The sequence below is a fragment of the Erpetoichthys calabaricus genome, chromosome 18 (genome assembly GCF_900747795.2).
Source record: "Erpetoichthys calabaricus chromosome 18, fErpCal1.3, whole genome shotgun sequence".
Classification (NCBI taxonomy): domain Eukaryota; kingdom Metazoa; phylum Chordata; class Cladistia; order Polypteriformes; family Polypteridae; genus Erpetoichthys; species Erpetoichthys calabaricus.
The window spans coordinates 27,153,928-27,171,598 of NC_041411.2; the positions used below are offsets into that span (position 1 = coordinate 27,153,928).

The window sequence follows — 17,671 nt, forward strand, 5'->3', positions numbered from 1 at the left end:
ACATTTAAACATTGTCATGAGTAAGTAAAGGATGAGCTGATTGAGAAGCTGCGGGCTGGATCTTCTGTTCTGTTAATTAATTATATAGAAAATAAGAACAAGAAATTTGACAAACGAAAGGAGAACACTCAGTTCTTCAGGCCCGTTTGTTTGGCTTTGTTTTTCAGTGTTTATATTTGTTTAGTGTTTTATGTGGATATAATTTTGTATCCGATATTTTATATTCCCAGTTGTTTTTTCCGAATTCCTTTAACGATCTTTGAGCATGGGAAAGGCGCTATATAATTAAAATGTACGATTATTATATTTTTGTATTTCTTAGTTTAAAAATGCTTAATTCTCAGTTTGCTTATTAGGATTACTAAAAGTAAGTATTGATTTCTATTTTTCCTTCCTTTACAGCTCAGATTTCCTTCTGTTGATGGTAAGAAGAGGATTCGAACCCGCCGCTTGTTCCCTTTTGGGTGGCGGGTTGCTGGTGGTTATCCTGCTGAGCTACTCTTTGAGCCCTTTAAGTCAGTGCGGTTCATAGTATTTGACAACTGATCTCCCCATTGGCACGTCAAGTAAAAGAGAGATTCTTTTCATCGTCATTCTTGCGGGCCCTCAGCTACTCGGGGGCGCCCGGTTCAGGGTCTTTCTCGATCGCCCCCTGGGAGGCTCAATCTTGGCTGCCGAGGGTAGGTCTCGATCGCGGGGCCGACTCGTTGTTGGCTGTCGGGGTCGCTTGCTTGTTTCGTTATGCCACCGAGGGGGTCCCCTTTTAAAGAACGGCGTAGAAATCATTTATACCGTTAACTCATCGGTGGCCACAGCAAATAAAGAGCCTGCTGTTTATTTTAGTTGTTTCTATGATTCGGAGGGAGACGCGAACCCGCACTCTTCTCCGCTGAATGAGCGCTCCACCCGGTTGAGCTACCGGGTCTGTCTGTTTAGACTGCTGTCCAGACGAATTTAATGTTATCGAACGGGTTTTAATTTAATGTAAAGGAATAGGTTGGCCTCTTATCACGGCTGGAGAGGACGGGGCTCGAACCCGGCACCTTCGCTCTTTGTCTGGAGGACTGACTCTGCTTGTTTACCTCGGTGAGCTACTCCTCCGATTGGATGATGCAAGAAATATTTCATATCATTGTCGGACTGGAGGGCGCTGCAACTAAACATGTTATGTGAGGCGAATCCTATGGGATGGATGGTGGGCCCCTTTGACCGCGTGGTCGGTTCGGCTCGCTCTCTTTTCACGATGTTGCCTCGTCAGCCCCTTTAGCGGTGTAGTCTATAAATTATTTTAACCTTCAACCCCACCACATAAAGAGATTACTTTCGATTTTGATATCCATCTTCCCATGATGGGACTCGAACATCTCGTGCAGTGGTTGGGTAACAGCGGTGGTCTACCCAGTTGAGCTACTGCGGCTCACTCCCCACCGTGGCGGCCAGTGGTGCTTTATACCAGCGACAGCTCAGCGGACCCCATAAATAAAGGAGTTTCGTACTACGACTGGACAGGTTGGCATTATAGCGGGTGGGTGGAATTGGCCCCTTTATCGGGGTGAGCTAATCCTCTGCTGCCGAATGCCATAAGTCTTCAATATTATTGAAAGATTGAGGACCCCCGCATCATTATTAAGAAATAATTTGAAGTAAATCCTGTACGGGGGCTCGAACCCGGGGACGTCACAACAGAAAGGGCCGCTTATCTTCCTGAGCTACTCGAACACCCTTCATTAAACTTAACGGCTCTCAAGTGATGTGCGCCACCGGTGGACTCAAAGGGATCTCCGTAAGCGACGTGGTTGTGCTGAGGACGAAATCCGCTCGTTACAATCTGCTCATGTGAAGCGAACACCAACAGCAGACCGAGGTAAACATTTCTCAGGTCCTAGCGTTTTGCCTTCTAAAGGGGTCTGTAAAAGTCGTCTTTGATAAAGACGTCCGCCAAATAAGAACTAATAATACGCCCGTTGTGGTGTTGTGCTTACTGAGTCCCACTGTGATATTCAGTCCCTTGTTTTTAAAATAATGGTTCAACTTTGTGCTCATTATGTTTATTTAGTGTTTTGTGTGGATATTGTTGTGTATCCCATGCATGTTATATATTTCCTGTTTATTTTGCAAATCACTTTGAGCGTGGGAAAAGCACTATATAAATAAAATATATCCTTATTATTAAATTTGTGTAATAGCATTTGTTTTCGCTAAAAATACATAATAACGTGTCTTTATTATTATTATTATTATTATTATTAAAGGTAAGCAGTTGGTATCTGTTCTTTCTTCCAAAAAAGGACGTAAAGCAGCTTTTCTTTTCATGAGGATTTTAAACTTAAATGTATTATTACGCACTAAGATGTAAAAAATATATATTTGATCAGTGGAACAAAGGAGACATTTTAATACAATCATTTACTTATCAAGTGTGTTAAACTGATCTCTCCATTGACACATCAAATACTTTACAAACAAAGAGTGCAAACAACTACAGTACTTTCAGAAATTGAAGCCGTTTCTTTTCCCTTTGCTCCATCAACTGTGTCCACTAGAGGGCAGATCAGTCTAAAAATGAGGAAACATTAAAAGCTTGACAAGAAACTCGAGTCAGAACTTTATTTTTTGTATTATTATTTTACATTTAATTGATTTTATTAAAATTCAATAACATTCCATACAAGCAAGTCAAGTTTAACAATCACAACTGCACTTACAGGCTTCCCATATGCGTATCCGTTGACAACAACAGCGGCAGATGACAGGCTGCCTTCTCCTCCTCCTCCTCTAAATCTTATTGAACAATCGTACCAGCCTATCGGGTTCTACTGCTGGGCGGTGCAATCTCTCACCCTCTTCGCCCATTGGGTGCAGTCAGACTCAGTTGAAAATTAGTGCAAAACTGGCACACATGTGCGAGGGTCCTTCAGTGAGCGGTTAGACGAAACGCTAAGAGTTATTTTATGTTTTTGCTAAGAACGTTAGTGGTTTTGTAAAATAATTAAAGTTTAGTTGTGGAGAGGCGGCCGGGACCTTCTTACTTTCCTAATTTTTAAACTTAAGCCAGAAGCAAGATGAATCCGGTTGACGTCAGCAACGCGAAACAGGTAAGTGTTGTTGTTGTTATTAGTATTATTACTTTTATTAGTTTGTATCTATTAGTTTGTATTTATTACAGTAAGTGAGTCAGATGGAATTCTCCATCATCGCCTGCGCTACTGTGGTTGTTGAAGCACGGAAGATAAGGTGACAGCTGACAGCCCACGCGGAGCTGTAACTGAGCATAACAATGTAAAACTGGAACAAGCGGACAAATGTCGAGTCTTCTGACTGGCACGCATTGTTTCAGTTACTTGGACGTATGAGATGTGCATGGCAGGCATGTCGTTTAGTTTTGAAGTGAGGTATCTGCGTATTCATTGTGTTACTAAGGAAGACTTTTTAGTAACGAAGCCGAGGTAGCGGTCTTACATTTTGAGTTCCAATAGTGATGGCGCTGTCCAGAGGACAGGTGTGTGTCAGTGGACGGGTCGAGCTGTTAGACCCCGAGTTGTGTTTTTGAAGTGATCTTTCCAGATTCCAGTAAACCCTGTGTCTGCTGTATGAGACACTGAAGGTGGGTTTCATTGGCACATGAGGGCAGATGTCGAGGTCACTTACTGACTTCAAAACTGTAGTTCATTTATTGTCACAAGGTAGGAGGAATTCAATCGACATGCGACATCCTCCGTTTTGAGATCGCACACCGCGTTAGGAGCCTTTTAATAACAGGACTGTTTAGAATGTCAGGATGTCTAAGAGACTTTTATTTCAGTGGGTCTCATAGATAGAAAACGATGTTTATAACGCCGCACGTTCATGAGCAACTGTTATTAAAATAAAATACAGTTTTATAGTCCCTTTTTCGGGCTATAGTGCCTTAGTTTTTCTGTAGCAAAGCGCAGTAAATGTGATTGAGGTGATTTTGCAGCAGCAGTTAGAACATTCATTGTACTGTACTGTTAGGTTTTTCCTGGCCAGTGACACGCGCGCTCACGAGATGGTGGCACGGGACAGCAGTGCGCGCTCACAGGCCGGTGTTTCGGTTCTACGGGCCAATGCCTCGCCTTGCATTACCGGGTAGTGAGGTGCCTTCGCTTGCTGTTAAGCGAGGAAAAAAAGATTTGAAAAACATTTAATCAGCCTGTTGTTGGTATTCATTTTACAAAAAACAATGTCATGAGTAAGTAAAGGATGAGCTGACTGAGAAGCTGCGGGCTGGATCTTCTGTTCTGTTAATTAATTATATAGAAAATAGAACAAGAAATTTGACAAACGAAAGGAGAACACTCAGTTCTTCAGGCCCGTTTGTTTGGCTTTGTTTTTCAGTGTTTATATTTGTTTAGTGTTTTATGTGGATATAATTTTGTATCCGATATTTTATATTCCCAGTTGTTTTTTCCGAATTCCTTTAACGATCTTTGAGCATGTGAAAGGCGCTATATAATTAAAATGTACGATTATTATATTTTTGTATTTCTTAGTTTAAAAATGCTTAATTCTCAGTTTGCTTATTAGGTAAGTAAGTATTGATTTCTGTCTTTCCTTCCTTTACAGCTCAGATTTCCTTCTGTTGATGGTAAGAAGAGGATTCGAACCCGCCGCTTGTTCCCTTTTGGGTGGCGGGTTGCTGGTGGTTATCCTGCTGAGCTACTCTTTGAACCCTTTAAGTCAGTGCGGTTCATAGTATTTGACAACTGATCTCCCCGTTGACACGACAAGTAAAAGAGAGATTCTTTTCATCGTCATTCTTGCGGGCCCTCAGCTACTCGGGGGCGCCCGGTTCAGGGTCTTTCTCGATCGCCCCCGGGGAGGCTCGATCTTGGCTGCCGAGGGTTGGTCTCGATCGCGGGGCCGACTCGATGTTGGCTGTCCGGGTCGATTGCTTGTTTCGCTATGCCACCGAGGGGGTCCCCTTTTAAAGAACGGCGTAGAAATCATTTATACCGTTAACTCATCGGTGGCCACAGCAAATAAAGAGCCTGCTGTTTATTTTAGTTGTTTCTATGATTCGGAGGGAGACGCGAACCCGCACTCTTCTCCGCTGAATGAGCGCTCCACCCGGTTGAGCTACCGGGTCTGTCTGTTTAGACTGCTGTCCAGACGAATTTAATGTTATCGAACGGGTTTTAATTTAATGTAAAGGAATAGGTTGGCCTCTTATCACGGCTGGAGAGGACGGGGCTCGAACCCGGCACCTCCGCTCTTTGTCTGGAGGACTGACTCTGCTTGTTTACCTCGGCGAGCTACTCCTCCGATTGGATGATGCAAGAAATATTTCATATCATTGTCGGACTGGAGGGCGCTGCAACTAAACATGTTATGTGAGGCGAATCCTATGGGATGGATGGTGGGCCCCTTTGACCGCGTGGTCAGTTCGGCTCGCTGTCTTTTCACGATGTTGCCTCGTCAGCCCCTTTAGCTGTGTAGTCTATAAATTATTTTAACCTTCAACCCCACCACATAAAGAGATTACTTTCGATTTTGATATCCATCTTCCCATGATGGGACTCGAACATCTCGTGCAGTGGTTGGGTAACAGCGGTGGTCTACCCAGTTGAGCTACTGCGGCTCACTCCCCACCGTGGCGGCCAGTGGTGCTTTATACCAGCGACAGCTCAGCGGACCCCATAAATAAAGGAGTTTCGTACTACGACAGGACAGGTCGGCATTATAGTGGGTGGGTGGAATTGGCCCTTTTATCGGGGTGAGCTAATCCTCTGCTGTCGAATGCCATAAGTCTTCAATATTATTGAAAGATTGAGGACCCCGCATCATTATTAAGAAATAATTTGAAGTAAATCCTGTACAGGGGCTCGAATCCGGGGACGTTACAACAGAAAGGGTCGCTTATCTTCCTGAGCTACTCGAACACCCTTCATTAAACTTAACGGCTCTCAAGTGATGTGCGACACCGGGGGACTCAAAGGGATCTCCGTAAGCGACGTGGTTGTGCTGAGGACGAAATCCGCTCGTTACAATCTGCTCATGTGAAGCGAACACCAACAGCAGACCGAGGTAAACATTTTTCAGGTCCTAGCGTTTTGCCTTCTAACGGGGTCTGTAAAAGTCGTCTTTGATAAAGACGTCCGCCAAATAAGAACTAATAATACGCCCGTTGTGATGTTGTGCTTACTGAGTCCCACTGTGATATTCAATCCCTTGTTTTTAAAATAATGGTTCAACTTTGTGCTCTTTATGTTTATTTAGTGTTTTGTGTGGATATTGTTGTGTATCCCATGCATGTTATATATTTCCTGTTTATTTTGTAAGCATGAGCGTGGGAAAGGCACTATATAAATAAAATATATTCTTCTTATTATTACTTTTGTGTAATCGTTAGCATTTGCTTCCTTTTAAAAATGCAGAATAGCCTGTTTTCTTTGTTATTATTATTATTATTCAAAGTAAGCAGTTGTTGTCTGTTCTTTCTTCTAACAAAGGACGCAAAGCAGCTTTTCTTTTGATGAGGCTAAGAGGTGAGATTTGAGCCCACTGGCTCCTCGGTCCTGGCTGGTGGTCTGGTGCAGAGCTGCTCATTGGACCCCCGTTACACTGGAGCTGCAGCACTTTTAAGAACCAATATGTCTGACGCTGCTAATAAAAGAGACAATAATGCTTACCATCATTCTTCTGGACCCTCTTCGAGTCGAGCTCCATTGCAAGGCCGGCGCTTTGTCGGGGGTCCTTCTGTCAAAACCTGAGCCCTGCGCCGCCATACCTGAGCTAAAGCCGCTTAAAGGCTCCGCGCGGCTGACATAGATAGATAGATAGATAGAGATAGATAGATAGATAGATAGATAGATAGATAGATAGATAGATAGATAGATAGATAGATACTTTATTAATCCCCAAAGGGAAATTCACATACTCTAGCAGCATACTGATAAAATAAAAAAAAAAATTAAAGAGTGATAAAAATGTAGGTATAACAGACAATAACTTTGTATAATGTTAACGTTTACCCCACCGGGTGGAATTGAGGAGTCGCATAGTGTCGGGGAGGAACGATCTCCTCAGTCTGTCAGTGGAGCAGGACGGTGCCAGTTGGCTGAATTCCGATCTCCTTTTAGATGACGCATTCAGGGCCGGCCGGCAGGGGGTGTCACTTCACGTGGACCCCCAGGACCGTAATTCTTTTAACGAGCACATTCAGGGTTCCCACAAAAGCGTTGTCACTCTTCTGACGTGTTATTCTTGATTTTCTTTTTTTATGAGATATCAGATGGGTGATTTCTTTTCCTTTTCTTTTTGAACTGGCAAAGATGTGAACGTCAGATTGGTTGGGGACATCAGCAAGAATAATGGGGACTTTTTTTTAGCTACCCATTGGAAGCAGTGAGATCACCGCACACAAAAACTCTATTTAAAATTTATTTTTGATATCACTTGATGTAGACATTCCGAAACTTTAAGAGTGTGTTTTTTCAGGGACTTCTTGCTTTGCTTATTTTTTTAAATACTGTTGAAGTCACTACCTGAACTGTGTTAATAACAATAATAGCAAAAATAAAGATGACAGTTTTTCCACACTGTATTTCTACAAGCATACCAGGTACAGTATATAAATTACTGAACATCTGTAACTGGTACGGCAAGTCAATGAGAGAGCGAGAGACGGACAGCGGGCTTTGACCACCGGAGCATCTTCAATAGAAAAGAAAAAGTATTTATGTACTGCAATTTTATATATCTACCACAAGAGGGCGACAAGATGCTAATTTTTGCCTTTTGTTGTTTATCATCATTTACATTTACTCTCGTTTCTTTCTGTCTTTTTTATTTCATATAGCACCTTTCATAGATGGCAGTTTTATATACTACTTCATGAAGGTGTAGTCGTTCTCTTTTTTTCTTTCATATAGACTTGTGGCGGACTTTAAGTTGCTTTTTCCTTCTCTTTAGAAAAAGAAGACATTGCATTTTCAAGATACTTCCAATGCTTTACATTGACCGTGGGCAGCCACTTCAACCCTCACCAATGTGTAGCATCCATTATTTTTATATTAAATATAAATATATATAGATGAAATGTCTAATCATAGCGATTAAGGTGCCAAATCTGCGACAAAATTGTTGATTTCTGACACCCACTGTGGAGGCTGGTCCATCTCACGTATCACCTTCTACAAAGTCTCTTTCAAAAGAAAACTTTCATTTAAACACCGTATATCAGTAATGAAGAGTGAAAGTCAGTTCAAGACAAACTACAGGCAATAGTGGGTATGCCACTGCCAAAGAGCAAGAAGGTCTCCAAGAGAGTCTTAGGAATGTTGGTTTATTTTGGGAAATGTATTCCAGATATGTCAAAGACTCTGTGAGAGCTCTTACAACATAAAGTGGAAGAAGAAGAAGACCACCACCCAACATTAAGAGCCCTGCAGTCATTGTTAACCAAACACAGTGGTGTTTGCCAGGCTGTCCAGGTTTCCGTTAATGTTTCAAAGAATAGGCAGGGTGCTACTTCTACGGAATGATGGCCCAGTTCTCATAAGCCATGACATAAAATGTCCATAAAAAATCCAGAAATGAAATTTTGCTTGCCATAACATTCCAGAGATTTTTCTAAACTGTAATGTCTCTAAGTCCTCACATATAGAGTTCATAATGCATACAACATCCAGCCCACATTATCCTCAGTCCAACAGAATAGAACATAAATATTGAAGCTGTCAGAGAAAAAAGCCAAAGCAGACACTGATGGTCCATTGATGGCACTATTAGATTGGCAACCCCTCAGAGGGTAGTGCATTGTCACCAGCACATGGGAGGACCATTGAGAACAAAGCTTCCCACAGCTCCTCAATTGCTGATTCCACAATATGTCAGTAGTTTTGCACAGGATGGTCTGAAAAGGAAGCAAGCAAAACAGAAAGAGTACGTGACTTGCAGCGCACATTCCTTACCTGTATTAATGTCAGGGGAGACGTTCTGCATGGAGCAGGAAGACGGCTGGAATCCTACCATTGTTAAAGGTGCTGCAGTAACAGCAATCAATTTTGGAAACATCAGATGTCTGATAGTACAGGAGAAATGGAAAAGTTACCTGGAAGTCAAATGAACATTTTAAATTAGCAACAGAAATCATTGAAAACCCTGACAGAAAGTGCCAAGCATAATAAAATATCTGTAAGATGTCTAATGCTTTCAACAGCCCAGAGATTGTAGAGCCTGTAACTGCTAAGTCACCTTATCTCTCGATTATAAAAAAAAAATCCTGGTGGAAGGGAGACCAGGGAGACGAGATGTGATCTTCTCGGAAGACACTTAAAAGACCCACAAGATGAAAGAGATTGGCCACGGAGCGTCTTGTGGGGACCTTAAACATGAGACTTGGCGGCAAGAGATTGCAATATGATGTCCCGCGACAGACACTGTAACGTCACGCAGGCACTGAGACAACGTTTAAAACAAGTTCACAGACATCTAACCAAGCTTGTTGGAATGCTTTTGGTAGTCAGACATAATGTGCTCCCAGCTCAACGACAAGTGACAAGCAGAACACGCAGCTTGCCAGCAGCAGCAGGAAGCCAGGAGATGATCCGACTGCAACTCCTTAGCGTGCGTTCAGCCTCCCTCACCTCACAACGCGAGCGGCAGAGACACGAGGTGGCAAAAGGACAGTTGCTGTACAGGCTTTTACATGATCAACACACAGCGTGACAAACATAACAGGCAGCTCGCCAGCAGCAGCAGCAAGACAACATGATCCGACTGCATCTCCATAGCGTGCGTTCAGCCACCACCCTTCACAACACGAGCAGCGTTATACGTCCTGCGAGAAAGACATTTAACCACACCTGGGGCCGGAAATAAAGGACAAGTATTGTTTTTACAAAAGTTTTAAAGTAAACGTGAAAATAATGCATATGTAACAATTCCCATTGTATATCCGGTAAACCAAACCCGGGGGTGGGCGAGTGAAGCGAGCAGGGACCGCAGCCCCCTAGTAATATAAAAAAATCAAGCGAACAAGAACAGCAGCAGGCTACAGGGATGGATAAAGGACTATTAAAACAAAACATTCATTTTATTTGTTAAATGTATTTCTCACCCCAACATTTGTGTGTGTAGAGTCACATACTGTGTCTACTTGGTTTTTTTGTCTAGTCTTTATCTTTTTACAGAAGGGGAGTATCATAACTTAAATAAAACGAATCCTTATCAGTGTTAGAAAATAACAATAAAGTTAATTCAAAATGGTAGCAGCTGTGTCGTTCACTAGCACTAAACGAGACTCATGAGAAATAAGAAAGGAAAATGGAGATGACAAGTATCAAAATAATAATAAAATGTAAATAATCATTGATGAAGATAATAATACGTTTCAGAAATAAATTCTAGAAATTATTCATGTGTTCCTGACGGACATGACGTTTACCTCACACAATAATATGACTGACTTATGATGTTTCAATGGAGTTTTTGATCCTTGTCTTTGTTGACTGCAGGGGAGTTGGAGGCCTTGTCATAGGGGTGTGCAGCAGGTGGTGTCTTCAGTCCATCCATGGATAAGCATAAAAGTCCATAGGACTGTGTCCGTTATTTTATAGTCATAGGACTGTCCTTTTTGCTCCAATTATTTCTTAAAGCTTTGAAAAAATATTTAGCACAATAATAACTCAGTTCTTCTGGAATTTTGATGTGGATGAGATGAAGGCCAGAATTCAATAAAGAGCAGTGGAAGAATCACAGTATGCATGGCATGACTGAGCCATTGTGTGACGATGCTGTCCACGCAGGTGGGATCCAACAATTCTTCATTGAAGGCATAAAGTGAACAGAATGACAGGCCCACACGCATAACTAATGCCACCAATGGAGAGGCAAGCAAAGTGACAAAGGTGGGTCTTATTTAGGCAAACAATTCCTGGTGTCCACCACAACTGTATAACATCAGGTCAGATGTGTATTCCAAAGTACACCATCAGATTGATGCATACGAGGTATTTTCAGCTTGCCCTAAATGATGGAACATTGAGGTGCTTCACCTTGAGTGTAGGAGAACCATTTGTCCATAAAGTGAACACTAACCAAACGTTCAAATATACAACGGAGCTGGTGACGCACCTGGTTGATTGCCTAAATGTTATTTCTAATCTTTTTTTCCTGTGTGAAAATAATCTTTACCTTTTCTTTCATCTCAATCAGATAAACATCAAATGTTTTGTAGAAAATGAAAACGGATAAATAAATGAGTGGTGTTTGAACTTACCTGATGGGACAGGGCAACCAGGTTATACTTTTAACTGCGTGTTTGTAACGGTATAGCCAGTTTTTTCGCTTTTCAATGCCAACACCTCGTTCCTGGGGCTTGCTGGAAAAGTACCGTCACTGCCCGACCCAAGTACCTCCCACAAGGGAAACTCCAGCCGTGAATGTTCGAGCGGCGCGCGCATAAAAACATCGTCAGGGTTTGCCAGCGACCAAACCCTTAATGTGTGTTTAACTAAACCAACAAGACTATGGAAAATATTAATTTCAGCTGAAAGCATTTATTATGAACGGTATAGCTCGCATGCAAAATTGCATTATCTTTACCTGCCCGGTCTATTGCTGTTTTTTTAGACTTCACTTACTGAAAAATAAATCATCGTGTAATCTTATGCGACAAAACTCACGGTCATTTCCGTCAATGAAAATCATTCCTTTATTTCGTCTGGTGTTTTCCGACTGAAATTTGCAATATCAAAAATACTCAACTGTCTCCAAAGTTTTGACCGTTCCCATTTGCACTACATTAGTGATTTTCGTTATATAATGCCGCTTCTTTAGACCATAATTAAATTCATTATAGCTAAGCGCTGATCAAGCGCTCTCTCAGAAGAAACTTTTGCGGTTGCTTAACACACAACAAAAAAGAAAAGAGCGCCCATACATTATAGTGAAGTTCACCCGTCTGTCTTCTCTCCATAGACCATAAATGAATTTAAGCGGCTTTCAAGCTTCCTCCTCACTTGCTTAGAAGGGTGGGCCGGTCGATACTGACGAGTTACGAAGCGCTTCTTGGAAACCTATTAGAAATGTGCCTGACACGTGATCTGAAGACAGGCAGCGCTATGACGTCATGGACAGCCCCACAACAATCAGAAGCCGATTCGGTCAGCTGTTCGGTGATAGGTTTTCATTGGCTCAAAAGTAAAAGAGGTGGCCCGTCTCAGTCGGCGCTGTGTGTGTGTGTGTGTGTGTGTGTGTACCTACACGAATTCGAAACCAACCTGCGTATCCTGTAGCTGGGATTTGCGCTTGAAGAACAAGTTGTTTACAAAAATTAGTTATGTAATACTTTTTTATATGTTAAAAAATAATTCTGAGAGACGTCATAAAAGATTCACGTGAATTCACGTTCCTTGATGTGGTGTCACATCCACGTAAAATCTCTAATTGATCGGTATATTTTGCATAAGGCAGCGTGCATACTGGAACAATCCAGCTACATTTCTTCCCCACCTCGATCATGTCATTCGTTAGTGTATTCAAAGCAGACGCGACCACCACGACATTATAAGTGTGTGGAATTCCTCAGTAAGCGTTATTAATATTCAGCAGATTCTAAATCTGTAGTTGATATGTATTGTCGATTTCCAAAAGTAATATTGCGTTTAACTAATTACGACTGTCTTTCAATCAGAATCAGTGCCATCGACAACGTTTTCTGCAGTTTGTAGAATGTTCAGGAGTACGGAGCAACTGGATAAGCACGCCTGGTCCCAAACCTTCAAAATTTGACTTTACCAACAACATCTGTTCTTTGTGAACGGATCTTATCAAAAGCTGGGAAGTGATCGGTAAAGAATTAGTCCGAACTGCAGCACAACAGAATACACCATATATTTAAAAATAATTAATTCAAGGCTGAGCTGTTTTCCTTTCTGTATTCTTAACCCATCTTCCTTACACAGTCCAGTCACTGACACGTTTAACGTTTCCCTGCCCCTTACCGGTTGTGTTACCCAAAGTGGGCACCTGCTGCCACTTGTTGCCAGTCATCAGCACTGAGTTTTTTTCAAGACCTCTACACAGGAAACAACACATTGTCTTTACATGCTCACTCAATAATAATAACAATAATTATAATAATAATAAAGGGGCAATAATGAGAAAAAGCAAAAGATGGGAAAATTTATTAGAAGAGCCTGAGGAAGTCTCTCTGAGTCTACTGTAGCCACATTGACTGGTGTGCCCATATGCAATGGAGAACACTGCCAATGTACACCTTCATAAGTGTGATAAATCTACCGTATGCTAACAGATTCCATTGCCAATTGTAATTCTACAAAGTGTGACATTTCAGAGAAATGATGAGTTTTGTTGATTATCAACAAAACGTACCACAACTAATATACATTTTTTGCTTATCTACACTGAAGCAATGAACATAGGTAATATGTGTAAAAATAATTCTGATTAAATTGAAATAAAACAGGGTCAGATATATTAATGAACAAAGTGAGAACCTTTTGCCTTTAGGAAATATCAGAAAAGCTCATGTGGGACAGAATGCATTGTTCACTCGCTGTCCTGTGACGATGTCACAAACAAACAAAAAACACATTCCACTCAAATGCACATTAATGATAACATTTTAAAAGGGAATAGTTATTAGAAATATGAATGATGCATCTTATTTTATTTTATTAACTCGTCTGTTGGTGTTTTCTATACTTTTTTAGACATTGAAAGCCGCTGACAAACCTTTCTCGTCATTGCCAATCATTAGCTGAGAAAAAACGAAAAGTGTAACCGAACGTCCTGTATTGTCAGAACGTTTATTCTGAGTTTGTGTAACCTTAATATGTATGGCCAGGACATGTCGCTAGAGAAGCGAGTGACACCATTTCTGACACGGTTCCTTGAAATATCTCGGTGTTTCATGAGGCTTCACTCTGCCCATCAATATGGACTTGTAGGCTTCCTTCCAGGGTTATGGCGCATAGAGCAGTCTGCGTAGAGGCACACTTGGTAAATGGAGGAACTGAATCGGATGAGGCGTCCTCCAGGATTGCTGGAAGGATTCCCAGGGGCATATAAAAAAGGGGAAATGGGCCGCAGTGGTTGTTGTCACTGGCAGTAAAGTCTCTTGTTGTCCTGAGCAGTCTGATCAAGAAGAGGACGGGGGTTGCACTTCTCTTATTTATCCCCTAGGTCATGGTTTTCTAAACTTTTTTTGTGGCAACTCAGTCTTGGCCTTTTTAGTGTCTTCGAAACCCATTCCTTGTTGATTGTCTGCAGTGAGGGTGAGGAGTCCCCCTTGGAGAATCGTGGATGATCATCGATTTGGTGTTGGAGCAATCTCGATAGCTTGATCAACCCGCCGTAACTCACTTCACAAACCACCCAATACCTGTTACCATTAAATACTACAGTAACCTGTGACCCTCAGTTTAAGAAACAGCACATTAGAACATTGAGAAGTGTCCATAAATGTGGTGAGCTGAGCACTTGTTTTATTTGGGTTTTGGAACAAGTCTTTTATTCCTGAAGCAGCTTGAATAAACAGTTTTGACTTTGAAGGTTCTTGGTGGTCCCTTCTAGAAACCTTGACAAGGAAGGAGGGAATGGGCCTAGAGTCGTGGAGCTTTTATTTTTCTTATTTTTTTTATTTCATCATAATTATACTCATTGTGGCGGGTGGCCAGAATCCTTACCCAGCCAGGTCACCCTGAGTATGGAAGCACCGGGGGAAAGAGTATTTTCAGGATAGTTTCTACCCCGGGCCGACAGAAATTCCCTTGGTTTACAGCAGGGCTACGGTGTTCGGTCACTCCTCTGAAACTTCTTCTTAAATGGTGACACAATGGGAAACAAATACAGTTTTTTTTACCTCTTATTTGCTCAATCAGCTGCTGGCTTGCTGCTGCTGCTGTGCCACGTGGGAAAGACGTGCAGCAGGTTAGGGTGATAAAGGATGAAGATGGAAACATACTCACAAGCGAAGAGAATGTGTTGAGCAGATGGAAAGAGTACTTTGAGAGGCTGATGAATGAAGAGAAGCAGAGAGAGAAAAGGTTGGATGATGTGGAGATAGCGAATCAGGAAGTGCAACGGATTAGCAAGGTGGAAGTAAGGACAGCTACGAACAGGATGAAAAATGGAAAGGCTGTTGGTCCAGATGACATACCTATAAAAGCATGGAGGTGTCTAGGAGAGATGGCAGTGGAGTTTTTAACCAGATTGTTTAATGGAATCTTGGAAAGTGAGTGGAGAAGAAGTGTACTGGTGCCGATATTTAAGAATAAGGGGGATGTGCAGGACTGCAGTAACTACAGGGGAATAAAATTGATGAGCCACAGCATGAAGTTATGGGAAAGAGTATTGGAAGCTAGGTTAAGAGGTGAGGGGATGATTAGTGAGCAACAGTATGGTTTCATGCCAAGAAAGAGCACCACAGATGCAATGTTTGCTCTGAGAATGTTGATGGAGAAGTTTAGAGAAGGCCAGAAGGAGTTGCATTGCGTCTTTGTGGACCTGGAGAAAGCATATGACAGGGTGCCTCGAGAGGAGTTGTGGTATTGTATGAGGAAGTCGGGAGTGGCAGAGAAGTATGTAAGAGTTGTACAGGATATGTATGAGGGAAGTGTGACAGTGGTGAGGTCTGCGGTAGGAGTGACGGATGCATTCAATGTGGAGATGGGATTACATCAGGGATCATCTCTGAGCCCTTTCTTATTTGCAATGGTGATGGACAGGTTGACAGATGAGATTAGACAGGAGTCCCTGTGGACTATAATGTTTGCTGATGACATTGTGATCTGTAGTGATAGTAGGGAGCAGGTTGAGGAGATCCTGGAGAGGTGGAGATATGCTCTAGAGAGAAAAGGAATGAAGGTCAGTAGGAACAAGACAGAATACATGTGTGTAAATGAGAGGGACGCCAGTGGAATGGTGAGGATGAAAGGAGTAGAGTTGGCGAAGGTGGATGAGTTTAAATACTTGGGATCAACAGTACAGAGTAATGGGGATTGTGGAAGAGAGGTGAAAAAGAGAGTGCAGGCAGGGTGGAATGGGTGGAGAAGAGTGTCAGGAGTGATTTGTGACAGACGGGTATCAGCAAGAGTGAAAGGGAAGGTCTACAGAGACCAGCTATGTTATATGGGTTGGAGACGGTGGCACTGACCAGAATGCAGGAGACAGAGTTGGAGGTGGCAGAGTTAAAGATGCTAAGATTTGCACTGGGTGTGACGAGGATGGATAGGATTAGAAATGAGGACATTAGAGGGTCAGCTGAAGTTGGATGGTTGGGAGACAAAGTCAGAGAGGCGAGATTGCATTGGTTTGGACATGTGAAGAGGAGAGATGCTGGGTATATTGGGAGAAGGATGCTAAGGATAGAGCTGCCAGGAAAGAGGAAAAGAGGAAGGCCTAAGCGAAGGTTTATGGATGTGGTGAGAGAGGACATGCAGGTGATGGGTGTAAAAGAACAAGATGCAGAGGACAGAAAGATATGGAAGAAGATGATCCACTGTGGCAACCCCTAATGGGAGCAACCGAAAGAAGAAGAAGATATGTGCAACTCTGTGACCCAGGAGTGACAGCGCATGTGGATTTCACTTTCACCAAACAACAAATCTTTTAATTTTCGCAGATAGGCCTTTTCATTGGGAAGAAACACTACTTTTCCCTGATGGCAACACAAATTAGATGATCTACAAGTCTCTGACTTAAAGTTTAAATCCAAACAATACATTCAATCTCTTTTCGCCGATACATTTTTTCACCGAGTAATAATTTCCATTTGTTTGTGCTAATGTGATCTTTACTATCATTTTTTTGAGACTTTCAAATTTTCGTAATTTCATTATCTCTAACCTGCTTTGCATGTGTATAACGCCAAAGTTTTTGAATTCTTTACGACATTCTACTTTGTCATCTACTCTTTGTCTTTTATTTGTGGCCCCCGGACGTGGTTAAATCTCTTGGCACAAAGTATCTCTCTGAGAAGGTCACGTTTCATCCAAGGATTTCTTTATTATAATAGAAAGACTTTACAACATGAAATTCGGTGTACCTAAGCTTAGGTCAAATGCCATGTGACAGACTGCAAAGATGCTGAAGATTTCATACAAATGTGTTTATCTTGGGAAAAGAGGGCAAACTGCATCTAATCAGGGCAGAAAAAGAAGAGGAAGGCCCAGATTCACAACTTCATACTGTAGGAGGAGAAGGACATCTGGCTCTGCAGTTTGAGAAACAAACACCTTCCAAGTGCTCAGTTCTCTTCTTCATTAAGCACACACCAAACATCAGGGTCATCTAAAACAGAGAATTGATGACCCCAGGAAGCTAACCATAATACACTTTTCCAGTCATCTTCTGTGCAATGCCTACTATGTTCCTTTGCCATTTTCATCTTTTCTTTTTATTTGCCTGTTTCACACGTCTGTGATGGGCTGGCGCCCTGTCCAGGGTACATTCCTTCCTTGTGCCTTATGCTCACTGGGATCGACTCCAGCAGACCCCCACAATCCTGTTCAGGACTAAGCGAGTTAGGGAATGACATACAGCTTTTTCTTTGAAACTCTCTGCCTCTTAGGCCCGCATTACAGAAATGTTAAAAATGATGGTTGTCATTCCTTTCAGAAGAGATACACTAAATGTTGGCTCAAATTCTCCAATAAAGATAACATAAATTAAACATTTGCTG

At 42.0% G+C, this 17,671-nt stretch overlaps 1 protein-coding gene across 1 annotated transcript in view; it reads right to left on the reverse strand.

Annotated features, from left to right (window-relative positions):
- Positions 1 to 11,449, reverse strand: part of LOC114668962 (TRPM8 channel-associated factor homolog) — a 60,853-nt gene extending 49,404 nt beyond the window's left edge. The window contains exon 1 of the mRNA XM_051921396.1: positions 11,243 to 11,449. The gene's annotated coding sequence lies outside the window, so the exon portion shown is untranslated. The remainder of the gene's footprint in view (positions 1 to 11,242) is intronic.
- Between the last annotated feature and the right edge of the window lie 6,222 nt (positions 11,450 to 17,671).